Source organism: Alligator sinensis, unplaced genomic scaffold (assembly GCF_000455745.1).
Source record: "Alligator sinensis unplaced genomic scaffold, ASM45574v1 scaffold1105_1, whole genome shotgun sequence".
Lineage (NCBI taxonomy): Eukaryota > Metazoa > Chordata > Crocodylia > Alligatoridae > Alligator > Alligator sinensis.
Window position 1 is genome coordinate 5714 of NW_005843454.1, and position 7869 is coordinate 13582.

General features: G+C 52.4%; 2 non-coding genes across 2 annotated transcripts; both read left to right on the top strand.

The window, feature by feature from the left end:
- Positions 1–274: 274 nt before the first annotated feature.
- Positions 275–346, top strand: TRNAW-CCA. The gene has a single exon. It is a non-coding gene; the product is annotated as a tRNA-Trp (tRNA).
- A 3551-nt stretch (positions 347–3897) lies between these two features.
- TRNAW-CCA lies at positions 3898–3969 on the top strand. The gene has a single exon. It is a non-coding gene; the product is annotated as a tRNA-Trp (tRNA).
- Positions 3970–7869: the final 3900 nt, after the last annotated feature.

A 7869-nucleotide genomic window follows, 5' to 3' on the forward strand; every position in this document is an offset into this window, starting at 1 on the left:
GAACTTGCTTGCCGGAGGAGAGTTTGTCAGCTCTTTGAAGGATACCACCGATATTTCAGCTAGACGCTTAAGTAGGCGCTGTGTCAACATCGTGCTGAGGTTCGGTCGTTCTTTCTGGATTTCTATGCCGGTCACAGGAACCGTAGGAAAAGTCTGGAGAATGCAGCGGGATGGGCGCTTGGAATAGGGCAGGGGCCAACATCGCTTTGTGCACCAAGAGGAAGGCCTGCTTTCAGGCAGGCACGAAGAGGAAAGCGCGCCTGCCCGCCCACGTGGCCCCATGGTGCAATGGTAGCATGTCTGACTCCAGATCAGATGGTTGTGTGTTCAAATCACACTGGGGTCAAGGACCTCCTTTTACGTCCTAGGAGACAGTCACCACTTGTGGTGGCTTCCTTGCTGTGTTGCTGATGACTTGAGGCAGCAAGCAGATGCCAAAGGAGGCCTTTTTCCCCAAACAGCTCCAGGACAGCTGTTCTAAAGGGAGGCAGGTCCCAGCCCTTCCTGGCTGCCTGTCCAGGCCAGGAGCGAGAGTGCCTTCCAAGATTCCCCTGATCTAGGACAACTCCCAACCACGGGCTGGAAGAGCACTGCAGATGTATCGCAGGTGGGCAGAAGGCTGGGTGGGGGATGTGGCGGGACAGGACGGGGTGCTACTGTGCTGAGCCACCCGCCTCACTTTGCCCGACCAAAACCACGCCTCGGGGGTCTCTCCTGGAGTGTCTGCGTCGAGCTGATCCCCCTTGCTAGAGCACACCTGCAAGCCTGGGCTTCTTGCTGCCGCCACCCAGGCTCCGGTCTCTGTTAGGGCTCTGTGCAGCCCGGGGTACGCAGACCCTGCAGACCTTGGGGGTGGGGGGGGCTTTGCCCACTAGTAGTATTTCTGGGTGCTCCTTAGGGCCTGGGGCCACCCAGGAGAGTCTCAGGGAGGACAGAATCCGGCACTAATCAGCCAAGCTCTGCCAAGAGCGAGAAGGCCCGTCTCTCCCCTCACGCATTCCCAGCTAGGCGTGCTGTAAGGGACAGCTTGATTGACCAGAGAGAGAGAGAGAGGATGCAGGAGGGCGGAGGGGCGGGGAACAACGGGATTTCAGAGAAAGCACCTTGAGCAACGCAGAATATTTGGAAGCTTTCATCAAACGTTGCGTTCGGTAACCCTTTTCGTACGCAGCTAAACTACTTAGCTCTAACGTTCTAGCTAGTCGTCAGGCATACTCGCTGCTTCCTGCAGCCGGCAGCCTGAGGCCCCTGCTTGAGTTTGTTCCAACTTGCCTGCCGGAGGACGTCAGCCCCAGGACCAGGTGGCCTGACCCTTAAATAACGTGTTTGACCTCATCACTTGGTTCCCACCAGAAACAGGCATCATTTGAACCCTGCTGATGCAGACCAATCATTTCAAGAGTGGTCAGCGACCCCTGGTGGCGGGACCAGAGTGCCCCGGTTGGTTCCACAGGTTCCTTGGAGGGGAACGTAGGACAACGGGTCTGAATCCAATGAGGGGGCATGGGAGGTGGCCCGATCTGGTCCTAGGGGAAGCCAAAAGGACAGCGCCAACAAGAGACAAAGCAAAAGAAGTCCAGCAATACTTGAGCACACCCAATCCCCAGCTAAGGTCATCTTAAAGAAGCTATCCCAGAAGAAGCCTTTCTCCCTTCAGTTCTCATAGCTTTGGACGAGAGAAGGAAACACGGGACTGTTTTGGAGGGCGGGGGTGGGGGTGGGGTCTGTTTTGTTCTGCTCTTATTTCACGTAGTGAACCCCGGCTAGTGTTTTCCTTAAAGTTGCGTATTTTTCCCTTTTCCCCCTGTCATAAGCCCTGTTTTCTTGCGGTGTTGTTTGGAAGGGGGTAAATTTGTTTGTGGTAAAAGCCGGTGGAAAAGGTATCTTCAAATGCTCCTGTGACGAGGCTGGGGCCAGATTGAGAAAGTTGATGTATAATCCCAATCTTAGGCCCAGACCCTGTTAGTGCAGTGCAGCGCAGTGCAGTGCCTGGCAAAAGGTTTACACGTGCCAACTTGAAGAAGGCAGCCGAGGGTCACGCTGTTGTTGCGAGGGGGCCGGAGCAGCTGGGCGCAGTGGCTTGTGTCTGTAATCCAAGTGTCTGGGAAGCTGAGGCTGGTGGATTGCTTGAGCCCAGGAGTTCAAGGCTGCAGCGGGCTGTGTCGAGCAGGTGTCCGCACTGGGGTCTGCACCGACATGGGGCCTCTGAGGGAGCTTGGAGGCTCCAGGTTGCCTAAGGAGGGGTGAAGCGCCCCAGGCTGGGAACAGAGCAGGTCAAAGCTCCCTTGCTGACTGGCAGTGGGACAGCACCTGTGAAGGGCTCCTGTGGCCCAACCTGGGCAAGAGAGGGGGACCCAGCCTTTTGCCAGGTCCTTCCTCCTGAAAAGCTGCCCCACAGTCCCCGTGGGGCAGGGCTCCGGAGAGATGGAGCCCTAGAGCCGGCGTAGCGGCGGGTCAGCGTGCACAGCTTGAGAGAGGGTGCTGCAGGAAGTGGGAGGGGAGCACCCCCTGGGGAAGCCCAGGGCTCCGGTGCATGGCTACAAGACATGATGGTGCTACTACCTCAGTGGCTACGGGGCAGGAGCAGGTCCACCACAACTCATCCAGCCTGGAGCAGAGAGCACTGCATGGGAAGGGGAGGGTGCCCACCTGGGCATCGCACTCCTTCCTCTGGTGCTTGTTGTGCTCTCCCGTGGGTCTCACAGGTCCCAAAGGAAAGGGCCAGCACTGTAAGGCATCCTTCAAACATTCATTCTTGCCTTGGCGATGTTGGCTACAAAGGACCATCTCTCAGGAGCCTCATGAATTCTAGCTTCTTGGACAGGATGTGACGTTGCCAGTCAACTAACAAATGCAAACTTCATATTCCTCTTTAGCTTGCAATGTCTCACCCTGGAAAGACTCGCTGGCCACAAACCAGGCCCCTTGGAGCAGGAGAACACGCGGAAGTGATTTTTGCTACTTGGCTGACCCAGCACAGGGAGCCTGAAATGCCCCTCTCCACTCTCCCACAGAAAAACCCACAGAAATGCCCCTCTCCACTCTCCCACAGATAGAAAGTCTCCGAGCCTACTCCATGACACTAGACAGCCTTTCCATCTACGCAGACTTCAAGGCCTGGTGTTTTGCATTATGGGCGTTTGGGTCAAAAAGAGGCCTCCTTCCAAGCACAGCAAAGAAACCACCACGCGTGGTGCGCATCTCCCAGGGACAGAAACCACTCAGCGGGGCACAGCTGACCCCAGTGTGATTTCACCACCCCGCCGTCTCATGTGGCACGACACAGGCTACCCTTGCCCCCTGGGGCCACAGGCTCAAAGCTCCTCTCTCTCCGCTTCACAACCTGCTGCCAGTAGCCCTCCCACTTGGTGCATGTAGGGATTTTGCCCCCTCCCCTCTGCCAAGTGCCCCTTCCCCTGCATTTCCCAGCCTTTGCCTCCGTTGCCTCTGGGAAGTGGGGAGGCTGCGTAAAGGGCAGGAGAGGGGAGTGGAGAATCTTTCTCTCAGGTACACTCCTGCTTGAGTACATGCTGCCATTTTGAATGATCCTTTCCAGTGGTTCAAGTAGGAGCTGGCAGGGGACAACTACGACTGTGAAGCCAGTGGGTGTTTCCTCTGTGTCTGAACTTGCTTGCCGGAGGAGAGTTTGTCAGCTCTTTGAAGGATACCACCGATATTTCAGCTAGACGCTTAAGTAGGCGCTGTGTCAACATCGTGCTGAGGTTCGGTCGTTCTTTCTGGATTTCTATGCCGGTCACAGGAACCGTAGGAAAAGTCTGGAGAATGCAGCGGGATGGGCGCTTGGAATAGGGCAGGGGCCAACATCGCTTTGTGCACCAAGAGGAAGGCCTGCTTTCAGGCAGGCACGAAGAGGAAAGCGCGCCTGCCCGCCCACGTGGCCCCATGGTGCAATGGTAGCATGTCTGACTCCAGATCAGATGGTTGTGTGTTCAAATCACACTGGGGTCAAGGACCTCCTTTTACGTCCTAGGAGACAGTCACCACTTGTGGTGGCTTCCTTGCTGTGTTGCTGATGACTTGAGGCAGCAAGCAGATGCCAAAGGAGGCCTTTTTCCCCAAACAGCTCCAGGACAGCTGTTCTAAAGGGAGGCAGGTCCCAGCCCTTCCTGGCTGCCTGTCCAGGCCAGGAGCGAGAGTGCCTTCCAAGATTCCCCTGATCTAGGACAACTCCCAACCACGGGCTGGAAGAGCACTGCAGATGTATCGCAGGTGGGCAGAAGGCTGGGTGGGGGATGTGGCGGGACAGGACGGGGTGCTACTGTGCTGAGCCACCCGCCTCACTTTGCCCGACCAAAACCACGCCTCGGGGGTCTCTCCTGGAGTGTCTGCGTCGAGCTGATCCCCCTTGCTAGAGCACACCTGCAAGCCTGGGCTTCTTGCTGCCGCCACCCAGGCTCCGGTCTCTGTTAGGGCTCTGTGCAGCCCGGGGTACGCAGACCCTGCAGACCTTGGGGGTGGGGGGGGCTTTGCCCACTAGTAGTATTTCTGGGTGCTCCTTAGGGCCTGGGGCCACCCAGGAGAGTCTCAGGGAGGACAGAATCCGGCACTAATCAGCCAAGCTCTGCCAAGAGCGAGAAGGCCCGTCTCTCCCCTCACGCATTCCCAGCTAGGCGTGCTGTAAGGGACAGCTTGATTGACCAGAGAGAGAGAGAGAGGATGCAGGAGGGCGGAGGGGCGGGGAACAACGGGATTTCAGAGAAAGCACCTTGAGCAACGCAGAATATTTGGAAGCTTTCATCAAACGTTGCGTTCGGTAACCCTTTTCGTACGCAGCTAAACTACTTAGCTCTAACGTTCTAGCTAGTCGTCAGGCATCCTCGCTGCTTCCTGCAGCCGGCAGCCTGAGGCCCCTGCTTGAGTTTGTTCCAACTTGCCTGCCGGAGGACGTCAGCCCCAGGACCAGGTGGCCTGACCCTTAAATAACGTGTTTGACCTCATCACTTGGTTCCCACCAGAAACAGGCATCATTTGAACCCTGCTGATGCATTCATTCTTGCCTGCATAATGGTGGCTACAAAGGACCATCTCTCAGGATCATCATAAATTCGAATTTATTGGACGGGATGTGAAGTTACCAAGAAAATGATAAATGTACACTTTGAGTTATGAGGGGTACTGGTCACTTTTTCATTCTTGCCTGCATAATGGTGGCTACAAAGGACCATCTCTCAGGATCATCATAAATTCGAATTTATTGGACGGGATGTGAAGTTACCAAGAAAATGATAAATGTACACTTTGAGTTATGAGGGGTACTGGTCACTTTAGCAGATACACCTGGTCCTAGGAGAAGCCAAAAGGACAGCGCCAACAAGAGACAAAGCAAAAGAAGTCCAGCAATACTTGAGCACACCCAATCCCCAGCTAAGGTCATCTGCAGATACACACACGCATGCACTCACTCATACCAATGTCATTAAAACCCATGTAATATAATGTATAGACCCTGCTGTAGTGATTTTCTTAGCACTGGAGTCAGTATATCTACCTAACCACTGCCCTTTATTCTGCTCACAATGGCCAGCTCCCTTTATGGTGATGTCTTCTGCAGAAGGGGGTCTCCTGCTTGTCCTTCTGTGTCGGTAGGTCAGGTGCTGGATTGGAGGGCACCACTTAGGGTTACGCTTCACTGCCTTTTATCCCTTTCTGGCAGACTTGTGTGATAGATTAGCATCGTCTTGGCTGCCCAATTCGGAGATCACTGTCCAACGTGGGTTTTGAGTAGCACATGGCAGCTGTTAGTCACAGGGGTCTCTGCTTGCTGGTATTGGAGTTTCGGGAATCCACCCTTGACTTATTGACTTAATTGCTTTATTGTCATGTGTTACAAGAATAGTCAATAGGCTGGATGCTTAGTTCCAGGAATCAGTTCCTTGGCTTTATTAGCTTAAAATGGCTTGTAGAGTTTTGTAATCGTAAGTTCCTCTGGCTAGGCTATTGTCGATGAACAGCCAGAGATACTTGGTTTGTCATTCATATTCCCTTTCATTCAAGGGACTGCCCAATATAGCAGATTTTATCACTTTATAAGTACTATTTCAATGCAGTTTTGAACAATGGTCCAGGGTGTAATTTCATTCTATGTTGAGTACATTCCTTAAGGGCTTAAAAGTATAAAATATAAAATACAAAATGCCATGATTAAGACAAGACAGATGAAATATAAAAATACAGTGTGAGAAATACATAAAAAGGCAATGTGAGATAGTGAAGATCAAAGGCTACTGAGGACAGTAAGTGAGTTAGGTTAGCACCAGGATATATTTACAGTCTTTGAGGTGGATATTTTAGTTCTTTTGTTGTCTTTAGTGACACTACGTTTAATTGATATGTAGATGTAGCTTCTAGTTTTTTCCTACAGAAAGCCACTTCAGCTTTCTGGCTTGCTCTGAGCAAAGCCACACCCATGCAAACAGTGTGCTATGCCTCTGGCAATACTTAGAAGGAAAAAGAAATGCACAAAATGGCGGGGCGGAGGCGGTGGGGTGTGCAGGCAAGCATGGGCTTCTGTTATATCAATGTCCAGAAGGGAAATATACCAAGGCAGAGGTTCTGCTACAACAACCCCCCAAGTGTTGGGGGAGCAGCAGCAGGGACCAAGATTATCATGGGCAAGAGTACCCACCTGGCACTGGAAGAAATCAAAGACCTGGAGTTCTCCATCCCCTGTGAGAAAATAAGGATCCTTGAGATGGTGTTTGTCCTGGAGCTGACTGGACAGAAAGCAAGGGAGAAGACTGACACCAAGGTCAAAGTGAAATTGGGACCATGGAATATGCGCAACTTGAAGATGGGTAGGGTGTGGCTGGTAGGGTGTGGTGTTCACAAAGACATTGTTGCTACCAGTGCTTCTGTACACCACAATGGGCCTGCTCACCTCAGAGCAAAACATCCATAGAGTCCAGTGGGCCATGCATCTCTTTCTCTGAGGTTCCTGATGGAAGAAATTAAGAAGGATCATTCTCTACAAGAAAAAAAGACTGGGGGGATCAAGGAATGCCAGACATGTCCTCCTTCTACTTACCAGTGCTGCGTGTTGGCCCATACTTCAGGACTGCATATTCTATTATATTCCTTGCTGGCCTGATGAGATCCAAGCATCTCCATGTAATTCAGGGGTGCCAGAGGGCTTCTGTTTCACTGCCTGGACCACAATCATCGACCAGGTTTCATAGAAGAGCTGCTTCAACAGAAGGAGCTTTTTTCAGGTTAGCAACAGGAAGAACACAAAAGCAGGTCCTTGAAGGACACCTTATGAGTCAAGGGGCAGTTCAGGAAAAGGAAGGACTAAGTACAAGTGGTGCAGCACAAGCAAAGTGCAAGGGCATGTGAATGACCCAAGAGTAGAGGCTCTAGCAGCACTCACCTCACACACTCAGGGTGGAAGGACTTAGCAACCAGTGGTCCCAAAGGAAGAAGAACAAGGTAATGACCCTGGTGGGACCTGAATACACAACTTTTTCACATGAAATCACACCAGCTTCCATTGTATTACATGGGTACAGCATTTGTCTGCCCCCCATCATCTCCTCCTCCACATCCTTCCTCTTGCTCTAGATGGGCATCCCACCCTAGCATTTTCTGAAAGAACTCCTGCTCAATAAACCAAAATAAGCAAACTCAGCCACCACCATTGCCACATTTTGGGCAGAAGTCCAAGTAGAGGTGATCTTTCTCATCTAGCCATTTTGGCACAGAAAATCTGAAGTGACCCTCCCCACCCATCAAGGAGTAAACAAAGCACTCTGGTCTACTCCAGTTCATAGATTCATAGATTCATAGATGTTAGGGTCAGAAGGGACCTCAATAGATCATCGAGTCCGACCCCCTGCATAAGCAGGAAAGAGT